The sequence below is a fragment of the Myotis lucifugus genome, unplaced genomic scaffold, assembly GCF_000147115.1.
Source record: "Myotis lucifugus unplaced genomic scaffold, Myoluc2.0 scaffold_145, whole genome shotgun sequence".
Classification (NCBI taxonomy): Eukaryota; Metazoa; Chordata; class Mammalia; order Chiroptera; family Vespertilionidae; genus Myotis; species Myotis lucifugus.
In genome coordinates, this window is record NW_005871193.1 from 142,829 (window position 1) to 155,404 (window position 12,576).

Consider the following 12,576-nt stretch of genomic DNA (forward strand, 5'->3'; position numbering starts at 1 on the left):
CCAAATGTCCCAAACTGAACTATCACCTTCCTGCCTCCCTCTGGTTCCCCACATGGTGAACGGCCCCGCCCGGTCACTCACGCTAGAAACCCAGCAGTCATCCTGGATTTCTCCTCCCTTTCACTCCATATTCAATCATCGAGGTCTACCAACTTTTCCTTTTCGATACTTCCCAAATCTAGCCCCTCCTATCCTAACCGCTGCCGTCCTAATTAAATCCTTATCTTCTCTCACCCGGGCTATTACAACCTACTAATCTTTCCCTCTTTAAGGCTTTGTCCACAGAGCAGCCAGAGGGCCCTTTCTAGAGAGTAAATCTGATCATCACACTCCCAGGTTGACCCCCTTCAAAGGCTCTCTGATTCCTTTACAAGGTCTTAGTCATGGCCAGCACCTCCCTCTCATCTCCAACCATTCATTACCAAGCATTTGATACCTCCCTGATTTTGCTTCTACTCCTGGGTATGCCCTTCCCAACACTGCCCGACTCCAACTCCCTCTTCTCAGACTCGGCTCAGACATCATGTTCTTCAGAAAGCCTTCTCTGAACCCCAGAATGAACCAAGGGCCCCTTCTTTATGCTCCCAATGGCAACTCTACATATCCCCAACATAGTTATAAAGTATTTTATTCAAAATTAAAGGTGTATGGGTCTGTCACCCCCACTAAACTCCTCAGGTTCCAAATTCACTTCATTTCCACTGTGAAAAATGTACTTGAACTGGGATATAAGGGCCGAGTGTTTTGGTGGCAAGAATTGCAGACATGGAGATGGGTGGTCAGAATGCAGGTGGGGTCCTTCAAACACAGGACTGGGTTTCCACTAATCAGGCCAGGTTTGGCATCCCTACAGGCAGGTGGGCTGACGGACCAGAACGCCACACCAAGTGACTTCTAGCTCTGGGAGTCTTTAAATCCCTTCAAGCAAATTCCTCAGAGGACTCCAACCCAGGCTATGGCCCCAGAAGGAAAGAGAAGGAAGGTCTGAGAAAAATCCCACAGGCCCAGTTCCCGAGGCTCTTCCCAGACTGGAATTCACAGGAGGAAAGCTGAGCTACCCCTATGGAACCACCATCCATCCCCTGGCTCCTGGCCAGCACAGCACCAGACTGTCAGCTCACGCCAGGGGGCCACGCTGAGAGCTGCTCCTTCCAAAAGGCTCAGGGCTGGGCTCACATTGATGCCCAGGGATCCACTGTGAGGAGGCAAGACAAGCAGCATCCCCCCCAGGACCAGGAGAGCCACCCCCAAGGTGGAGGGAAGGTTCGGAGCAGAGCAGCAGCCAGGCACAGGGGAAATCAGAGGGAAAGCGGGAAGGCAGAGCAACCAGGCCCCACAACCGGGAGCTGGAGCGAGCACCCAAAGGTCTAACTCAGTGGTTCTCAACCTTCCTAATGCCGCGACCCTTTAATACAGTTCCTCATGTTGTGGTGACCCCCAATTTCATTGCTGCAAATTGAACATAATTAAAGCATAGTGATTAATCACAAAAACAATATGTAATTATATGTGTGTTTTCCGATGGTCTTAGGCGACCCCTGTGAAAGGGTCGTTCGACACACAAGTTGAGAACCGCTGATCTAACTGCATTTTCCAGGAGGAAGGGCAGTGCAGAGTATTTCAGGAATCAGTCTCAAGTTTCCTGCCTCCCCCTTCCCTAATTCAGTTCCCACCCTGCCAGCCTCCGCTGGGCTGACAACTTAGAAACTGCTCTCCTCCCTTAGTCCCCAAGGGCTACTCGGGATTCTGTAACAAAGCAAATATCCATGTAGGTCCCAGGACAGAGGTGGGTGGAGAAGGGCCTGGGCCTCTGCTACTCTGCAGCCCATCCACGAAGAGGTGGTTGGGCCAGTCCTGCTGTGTCACACACCCCTGGGCGCACCCACGCGCTGTGTTCTAAATGAATGACACCCTTGGCCACAACAAAAGAAGTGAATGGCGCCTCCGGAGTTGTGCACCCTGGTGGCCCTGTCTGTGTTCGCTTCTTAGTATCCATCTCTCAGCGAGCAGATGGAAACCATATGAAAGGTGACTTTAGCCAGTTTCCTTTCACCACCTGCATGCACGGCTTGCTAACACTCGCCCGCATGCGCACTCTCTTTCTCTGCTTACCCATTGGAAAGAAAGCTGCAAACACTTCACCCCTAAATAATTCAGCCGGAACCACCTAAGAACTAGGACATTCTCCTATATTAACACCATGCGACCCACAAAACGGAACACTGACACAGTAACATTATTTAATGTATAGTCCACATGCAAATGTTCTCAATCGTCACTTGGGAAGTTTTTCAAACATGCAAATTCCTGGTCCCTCTCCTGGAGGGTCTGACTCAGTGGAGTGGGCCCTGGACTCGGAATGTTGCTACTAGTAAGCCCCTCAGGAGATTCAATTGTGCAGCCAGGTTTGACCCACTCACTAGGGTTTCAGAACTCCCAGGAAGACCAGGGGGGACTGTGGAAAGGAACCCCAAAAAGCACTGGTCAGCTGGTGAAGGAAGTGGACATGCTTAGGGCCAAGCAGGTCGGTGCCAGGGTCTATGCCGCACCAGGCACCAAACTCAGTCCACACAGCTGCCAGTAGATGGCTGAAGGCTGGCGGGGGAGGAAATGGGGTCAGGGCTGAGCCGCACAATGGTTCAGAGTCAAAGGGTGGAGAGAAAGGAGAGGCACTCCCTCCAGTGAGCTGGTTCTGCTCCGTCCCCGAGCCAGAGAGGGCGGGCCCCGGGGGCCAGCACTGCCATCCAGCCGCTGTGGGTGGACAGGGCTTCCTGCTGTCCTGCTGGAAGGAACCACCATATCGGCGGCTCTGCTTTGGATGGCCCAATGGGTCTGGGTCCTCTTCTGTCTGTTTTCTGAGCCACAGAATTGGATCCCAATGGGCATTGAGTACCGGCTACATGCCAGGCGCCATGCTAGACCTATAAGTATTCAGATGAGCTTATGATCTAGCAAAGGTGAAGGACATAGCCATAAATATATCGATCCCCCTCCTAGGGCACAAAGCAGGGAGGATGTTTTGACCCATCTTCACTGGGCAGGGAGAATGGAGAGCTATCAAGGAGGTGATGAAAGGCACAGAGGGTTTCAAGCCCCCGGCCACGGCATCCACCTTTTAGTACTTCTTACGAAGGAAGAAGACTCAGTTTTCGGACTGCCTGGGGAGCATCTCCTCTCAAGGACAGAACCGATCAAGGGGGTTGGAGGCCAGAAGGATGTCATCCTTTTGGCTCCCAGAGTTTTCTCTTCAGAGAGAACCCCTGCCACTAACCAACCCCCGAGATCCACACTTACCCATACCCCAAATCCCACCGGCTTTGCAGCCAGGGACCCCCCCACCCCCTCAGCCCACACACCTGCGGCCCTGCTCCACCTCTCCCTCCCACAGCCCCAGCTCTCACAGGGAAGCTCAGCATATGCTGTGCCAGGAATCCAATTCCTCCAGCAGGAAGTATACCAGGAAGGTCAGCCTGGCCGGTGTGCTCAGTTGGTAGGAGCGTCATCCCGTATACTGAAAGGTCATGGGTTCCATTCCCAGTCAGGACACATACCTAGATTATAGGTTCGATCCCCGGCTCCAGTCGGGCACATACGGGAGGCAACTGATCCATATTTCTATCTCACATTGATGCTTGTCTCTATCTCTTTCTTTCTCTCTCTCCCTTCCCTTCTCTCTAAAAATCAATGATTTTTTTTTTTTTTTTTTAATAAAAGGTCAGGTAGGCCAGCTCCCTGGCTCAAACAGATATGCATCTGATCCCTGCTTCCATATTAAATACCTACAGGTTTTATACAGCTTCTCTGATGTCAGGCCCATCACTGAATCACACGCACTAAGTCTTCCTCTTTTCTAACCTACATCCCCTCTGTTAGTTCCAAATGTGTGGAGACAGAATAACTGCCTGTGTTTTCTTCTCACTCATACGGCCCCTCTCTAGTACCTTCTTAGCCAGATTACAGTGGCCTCAGATGGCTCAGTCTTTCCTACTGGAACTTATCTTCCATCTCTCCCTTCCCTAGGCCTGCCCTGGACTTTCCACCAATTTGAAGCCAAAGCGGATACAAGAGTTAGTAGAGGGCTCTCTGGGTCTGAGGCGAGCAGAGGGCCAGGGGCTAGGAGGCTGTGTGACGTGGTTAGATGGAGTTCGGTTTGCACGGAGAGCCCTGGCGTCCCCGATCCTGGCTCAGAAACCATCTGTGCAGTTGGTTCTGGTGACACACGCACACCTAGAATCCCCAGAGAGCATAGCTCCCACCACACACCCTGCAGACTGGGGATCTGAATATGAAGAAAGTCAGGGTGGAAGAGGTGAGGCAGCTCGTGGCTCCTCTCAAAACTTTCCTTCCTAGAGCTGACGATTTCGATGGCAGCGCCAGGGACCAGGAGCTGGCAACCAGCTGAATGGAACCTTTTGCGAAGAGGAAAGAAAGGTCTTGGCAGCGTGTGGATCTCTAACCCAGGAACCAACCCATGAGCCAGAGCAGCCACATCTCCTCTGTCTAGTCCACTTCCTGCTTTCTCCCCGCCACCACCACCTGGCCGTCACCACCCCAGCCTCAAGAACCAGCCCTTCTCGTTCAGATCGGCGGGGTTCCCTCCAAAGAGCATGGTGGGTAGGAATGTAAACTGGTGCAGCCAGTAGGGAAAAACAGTATGGAAGTTCCTAAAAATATTAAAAACAGAACCATTGCCCTCGCTGGTTTGGCTCAGTGGATAGATCATTCGCCCATGGACTGAAGAGTTCCTGGTTCAATTCGAGTCAAGGGCACATACCTCAGTTGCAGGCTGGATCCCCGGCCCTGGTCCGGATGTGTGCGGGAGGCAACTAATCGAGGTGTCTCTCTCACATCAATGTTTCTCTCGCTGTCTCTCCCCCTCCCTTCTACTTTCTCTAAAAATCAATGGAATATATGTCCTCTGGTGAAGACTAACAAACAAACAAAAAGCATAGAACTACCATATGATCCAGCAAATCCTCTTCTGGACATTTATCTGAAGAAATCCAAAACAGTAATTTACAAAGATATACGTATACACCCCTTATTGGATTGCAGCATTATTTCCAGTAGCTAAGATACGGAAACCACGTGTGTCCTTCAACAGACGAATGAATGAAGATGTGGGACATATGGACAATGGAATATCACTCAGCCGTAAGAAAAGATGGGCAGACCACATGAGGACACAGAGAGAAGACGGCCATGTACATGCCAGCAAGGCCTCAGAAGAAACCAACCCCGCCGACATCCTGGTCTTGGAGTTCCAACTCCAAGACTGCACTGGGCCCCAAACACTGGCCCTTGCTGATGTCCGGAGCTCTGATGAACCACTGGCCCTGCTCTAACAACAGGTCTGCGGAGAACACAGGCCCTCGGCCCACCTGACTGCTCGCATATCTGCAAAATGAAACGCACTCTTCATTCTGCCCTGTATTCCGACACAAGCTGGACACGAGGCAATCCTTGCTGAGAATCCATCAACTCCTCACACACAATCATGTTAAAGCTTCACCAGGGCTTGTGTCACCGGAGGAGGTGGCTCTTGCAAAATAACCCCCTGAAGGCACAACCGCTGGCACGAGAGGACAAGACCACAGACTCCTCGCTATCTTGATCCTTGCATACCATCCCTATGTCCTGCAAATGTTAAATGCTAACTATCCTGTGCCCACCACTGTGAACAAAGCATGTGTCTCTCGCTTTGTTCTTCATTCCATCTTAGAGATTTCTCCACTTTGCTCTCTCCCACCTCTTTAATCTACTACCAATGGATTTCATGTGACCCTACTTATGTTGTTTTTTTTTAATTATTCTAAATGCATAAAAAGAATTGCAAGACTGCCCTGGCTGGTGTGGCTCAGTTTGTTGGGTATCGTCCTATGCACCAAGGGGTTACCGGTTCAATTCCCAGCCTGGGGTGCAAGTTATGGGCTTGATCCCCATCATTGATGTTTCTGTCTCTCTCTCCCTTCTCCCTTCCTCTCTGAAATAAATAAAAATATATATATATAATAATGATAAAAATCAATCAATAAATATAAAAAGAAAAGGATAACACATAGGATTCCACTCGTATATGGAATATAAAACAAAAAAGTAACAAATGAACTAACAAAACAAACAAAAAACTCATAGACACAGACAACAGAATGTTACTTACCAAAGAGAAGCGGGTGTGGGGAGGGGGAAATGGGTAAAGCAAGTCAAACACATGGCAATGGAAGGAGACTATACTTTTGGTGGTGAGCACAAAATAGAGCACACTGGTAGAAATTATAATATTGTACATCTGAAACGTATGTGTTAACCAATGTTACCGCAATAAAAAATAACATTTAAAAAAAATTTAAAAAGAAAAGGAATTGCTTCCAGCTTCCTCGGCCTTCCCGAGAAAGGCGGTGGGACAGGAATGCGAGGTAAGAGGAACTGAACTCCCTTTCGAATCCTGGACCCCAGCTGAGGGGACCCTGAAGGAACTTCTTCACACACAACTTTCCCACCAGCACCACCCCCATCAGAAAGAGAACCCCGACATTTCCCCAAGAACACCTAGGAGACCCTAGTCTCTCCGAAGGTACTGGAAACCCATTCGGTGGAAGCCTTCTGGGAGGAGGACGTAAGAACACGGGTGCGGGAGGGATGGGGACACAGCAGCCTCTCTAGTCTGGGCCTCTCCACCTGCTCTCCCTTCCTCAGGGCCTCAGCTTTGCTGCACGGGGCCATTTGCTTCCTGCAAACACGAGCTCCTGCAAGGCCCAGACTGCCGCCCGCCTGTCACCTCCCGCTGAACCTGCAGACCCGCTTACCCAGCTCATGCCCCATGGAATCCAGTTCTCCAGGATTCCTTCTGGGGCTGGGAAAACACCCTGCAGGAGACCAGCCCTTTAGGCAGAATCCAGCAAGTAGGTCACCGCTGTTCCCATCCAGCTGAGCACCGAACCAGGACAGAACATGCTCAGCCTGGAGGACTCATGGGAGAGGAGAGGTGAGAAGCAGCACGGAGCCCTGCCTGGTCTGGCTCAGTGGATAGAGTGTTGGCCTGTGGACTGAAGGGTCCCAGGTTCGGTTCCAGTTAAGGGCACAGGTTCAATCCCCAGTGTGGGGCATGCAGGAGGCAACCGATCAATGACTCTCTCTCATCATTGATGTTTTTCCTCTCTCTCTCCCTCTCCCTTCCTCTCTGAAATCAATAAAAATATATTTAAAAAAAAAGAAGAAGAAGAAGCAGCAGCAGCAGCAGTGCAGATCCACCTCACACTCAGGTTCAGTGCTCAGATTCAGTCCTGACACCCCATGTCCTCATGTGCTGGGTGGGGCTAACCCATCAGACTCTGCAAGGAGCAAGGAGGCGCTTTAAACACGGTCCCACCCCACACAAGGGAGCAGGATGCATCTCAGGGTAACTGCAAAGGCATGAGAGCCCTGGCCGCGGTGCCACTCAGAGCCTCATCCTGATACACCAAGGTTGTGGGTTCAATCCCCAGTCAAGGCACATACAAGAATCAACCAATGAATGCATCAATAAGTGGAACAACCAATGGATCTCTCTCTTTCTCTCCCCTTCCTCTCTCTCTAAAAATCAATAATTTAGGGGGGAAAGGCACTGGACTAACCAGAATGCACCACACAACGCCAGTGAGACCATCCTCCCGCACATCCTCGCTGGGGATCAATGCTCTGATTTGTAGGGAGTATCGCCAGTTCATTCAATGACAACAATCCTATGGTTGTTTTCTGGTAGCACCTTTCTTAGACATCCAGACGGCTGTCTCTCTTCTCCACGACAGGCTCCTCCTTCCTTTCAGAGATGCGGAGAGTGAGAACCACTACGGGTCACCAACTTTGCCCTGGGTATCACACTGGAAAAGGGCTCAGACAGCGGGCACTCAGAAATAATAATCTTGTCCCCCGCCATACACTCTCTCACCAAGCACACACTGGGCACAGGTGTGCCCAAGTCCTAGGACAAGAAAGACCCAGGAATGAGTCTCCAGGACAATCCTACACACAGAGTAGAGAAGGTGGGCCAGCAGCTCGGTGTGATGGTGGTGTCCATGGGGAGGGTGGGGCAACTGCCTATCAGCCCAGGTTGGAGGGCCAGTGGGCAGGGGACACTCTGTGTGGGAGGTGGGCTGCTGGCAGGGGGCAGCCACCTGCTTGGTGTGGAGGAGGGTGAAAGGAAATTGAGCAAAAAAAGCCAGCCAGCCAGCCAGCCAGCCAGCCAGCCATGTGAACCTCCGAGAAGCTGAAGACCTGCTCCCACACCATGCCCAGGGCAAGCTCCTTCCCTCGGAAGCTCTGCCCACTGTCCCTCCTGCCACCAGTTCCTAAGCCAGCTATCTAGACATGTGGTCTGATAACAGAGAATATCTTCAATTAGCGCTAACTCCCCAAATCAAGAAAAGCCCTGATAGGGACCCAAAGCCATGGTCACCACACAAACCTGCACAGTGCACACAACCATTACCACCCTTCCCCCCCCCCCTTCCCTCCCCCCATACACACCCTCCAGCTCCCTCTCTCCCTTATCAGCTCCCTGAGGAGAGGAAGCTAGCCTGGAGACCACCAGGTCTCCATCCTACTGTCCTTGGCAAAAAAGTCTGAAAATAGTAGATGGAAGGTGGAACCCAGATTGGACCTTCAGCTCCAGGGCAGCTCTGGGCCTTCCCAAGCAGGCCCTTCCCTGCCCACAGTCCAGCACACGGAGGGCAGGAGGGCAGGCCGGGCGGAGAGTGCCAGGGAGCGAGAATGCCAGGGAGGAGGTCCCAGACAGAAAGCCCAGGAGGCCCTTGCCCAAGGCCCTCTGTAAGTCAGGGCTGAGAGCAGAAGCCCTGGGGTACCCCACAGAGCAGGAAGGGAAAGAAAAGAGATGCATCGTTCAAGCCCACGTACAAACAAAACACCACCCAACACCTGACACTAACTTACACAGGGGTGTTAGAGGAGGCCTAGGTGCTAGTCCCTCCCAGGGTCATCTGCATTTGAAAAGCAGAGTGTCAGGGGAAGAGCGCCCATTCTGACGGGGGTAAGAGACCTTCCTAGAGGCGCTGGGAGGAATGATTCCTGAAGGTGGGCTGGAGGATCGGGGCAGGCTGTGCCTCTCCATGGCCTCCCCTGGTCTCAGCCCCTGAAGCCCAGGAATCTCTTGCCCCTCCCCAGAACACAAGCCCCCTCCCCCCATCGCTGCCCAGCAGGCAGCTTGTCCTTTTAAAAGTCACTGGCCTCTCCACTCCTTGGCCTTGGCTGTGGTTAGCCGCCTGACCCAGGCAGCCACCAGGCCTTCCCCAGTAGCCAACCAGCTCCACTCCACTCTTCCTGGTGGCGGGCCGGAAGGACAGCCTGCTCAGGGCAGCCTAGGACACTGAACCCAGGGGGAGACCAGGGATTCGATTTTACCAAGGTCAAAGGAGAACCCCACTGGGGAAGCAGGGCCTAACAGGGATCCCCCAGACGGCCTCTTAGTGTCCAGAATCCCCAAACTGCAGGGGAGGGAATTACCTAGATGGAGGACTGGGGAGGGGGCAGCAGGCAGTGGTCCTGATGTAGGCCTAGTGCTATCAGCCCAGCTCGTCTGCACGTACAGCCTGTGTGGACTCCCGTGCCCTTTTTCCCAGGCCACCTGCCTTGGGGCCTCAGGAAAGCCATGGGTGCAGCCGGAGGCACCTTCCTTGCCCTCCTGCTTCCTCTCCTGTTTCCACCCCAGCTCAAGATCCTCGGAAGCCTTCCCTGGCCGACCCATTCAAACTCTCCTTACTTCTCTTCCTCTCCGTGTCTCCTTCGCACTCTGATGCTGTGCGTGTGACATGACTGATTAAAATGCAGGCCTGGTGTCTGGAGCCCAAGAATAACCTTCCTGCCCTAAATGGCACAGAAACCATGTTTGCATCTCTTTGCATGAAGGGGTCAAGAAGATGTCTTTTCTAAGTAGGAAGTGATCTAGGGGGTGGGGGAGGAGAGCCCAGAGTCATGTCAGTTGGTCTTAGTGTTGCTCTGTGCATGCCTGATACCTTTCTCTCATCTTCTGTGCCCCACTTTGCACAGGAACCCCCCAAGGGAGACAGAGGTCCCCTTAAGAGAGTGGCAAAGTAGACACTCAGCAGAAAGGTGAACCAGCTGCCCACCTGGCACAGTGTCACCCACTCACACTCCACCAGCCCCATCTTCATGCGGCCCTCACTCATGTGACCCTCACTCAGGGTTTACCAGGGTGGCAACAGTCAAGGGCCATTCTCAGCAGGTATTAGCCTACACGCTGGGCAGCTGGCTATGTAGAAAAGGTGTGACTGCGCCCATAGGCATATGGGGGAGCTGACCATCCACAGGCACCTTGCTGAAATACCATGACCAGGACCACAATCACCATTACAATCAGTCAAATTAGTCCCTCCAGTGCTTGTCCACCATCAGTGACTGAAGTATTTGGTGAAAGGGAAAGAGGACCAGGAGGAAGGGAGAGGGGCGAGAGGGGTGGGAGGTGAGTATGAGCATCACAGAAATGAAGGAAGGAAACAGGCCTATTGTTTGCCTCTGGAGTGTTGTGCCAAGTGCTGTTTGTTTAATCCTCACAACAATCCTTACTAGTAAGTGTGGATATTATTAGCCTTACTTTATGAACGAGAAAACTAGAAAACAGGAAAGGGACTGAGTGAATTGTTCAGGGTCACACAACTAGCAAATGAAAAAATCAAGAGTAAAACTGATATTTGTTGGAGGTCACAAATCAGTATTTTTCTCATCCTGCCAAAAAACCCAGACCTTTCACATTTTACCAAATGTTCAAGCTGATATCAAAGATTATCCTGGTACACCCCCACTTCCTCCTCCCACACCACACACACTTCTTTACCCTCCCCAGCCACTCAGAAAACAAGCAAATAAACAAGGGGGGTGGGGGAATCCGAGTCCAGTTTTGCAGATTAGAGAACAATGACCAGAGGGGGAAATCACGGTGTGAGTCCAGCTGCTCAATGGCAGCAGTGGGACTCGAAGCCGGTCTCAGACGCTCACTCTAGTGCTCTTTCCACACTGAGCCACGACCAGTCTGTCGTGCCCATTCTCAAAATCCTCCAGAGAGTGGGATCCCCCAGCCTTCCTGTGTCAGTCTCTCTCAAGTCGGTCCACTGCTTTCCAAGCTTCTGATTACTTGGATTAAGTGAAATATTAGGCACCAAAAGGTTATTATTCCTTTTTCTGACCTGAATGATTAAAACTTCACTAAGAATGTTTTTTTATTAATTTTAGAGAGAGGGAGAGAGAGAGAAACTTTGATCAGTTCCTTCCCGTACGTATGCCCCCCCCAACACACACAGGCATTGAACCCACAACCTGGGTATGTGTACAGGATGATGCTCCAACCAACTGAACCACACCAGCCAGGCGTTCACTTGCACTTTTTAGAGCACAGCATGGTTACCTCGGGGTCAGAGACCACACTGAATTCAAGTTTGTATCCCTAGGGTTTAGCACAAACCTGCTATTGAAGGATGATACTAAAAGAATTGTAACCACCACCATTTACTGAACCCTTGCTACGTATCAGGCACTGTTCTAGGCAGTTCATTAATGAACTCATCCTATCTAATAAAGACGGAATATGCAAATTGACCGTCACTTCACGACAAAGATGACGGTGCCCACAGCCAATAAGGAGGGAATATGCAAATTGACGTGACAAAGATGGCAGGAGCTGGGCTGGGAAGCTTCTGCCCCGCCCCGGCCACTCCGGGCCTCTGGGCAGTGCGCGAAGGCGGAAGGCGGCTCTGGGCCGGAGCGAAGGAGGTGCTGGCAGCCAGGGAAAGGAAGGCTTATTCTTGCATGAATCTTCATGCATCAGGCCTCTAGTTTTATTTATAAACAGCCTTGTTTTCTCCTGGTACAAGTATTTTCCCCATCTTCCATATGAGAAAATGAAAGCACAGATAAATTAAGTAACTTTCTCAAGGTCAAACAACTAGTTTGTGGAAAAACCAGAAATTGGACCCAAGAAATCTGACCCAGAGCCATCCTCTTAACCATATGCTGAATTTATACGCCTCTCCATTGAATGAATGAATTTGAGAATGACAGAGCAGAGGTACTGAACATATTTTGTTGGTTTTTTTTCCAACACGGTATTTGTTTAATCCTCACAACAAACCTGTCAAGTTAGTTTTTTGCTTTGTTTGGTTTTGGTCTTGTTTATCCTCACCTGACGACTTGCTTAGAGAGAGGAAGGGAAAAAGGGAGGGAGGGAAAGAGAGAGGGAGAGAGAGGGAGAGAGGGAAAGAAAGAGAGAGAGAGAGAGAGAGAGAGAGAGAGAGAGAGAGAGACATCAATTGGTTGCACTCTGCATGTGCCCCAACCGGGGATTGAATCCCCAACCCAGCTATGTGCCCTGACCAGAAATCAAACCAGCAATCAACTGAGCCACTCTGGCTAGAGCAGCGGTTCTCAACCTGTGGGTCCCAACCGCTTTGGGGGTCGAACGACCCTTTCACAGGGCTCGCCTAAGACCATCGGAAAACACATATATAATTACATATTGTTTTTGTGATTAATCACTATGCTTTAATTATGTTCAATTTGTAACAATGAAAT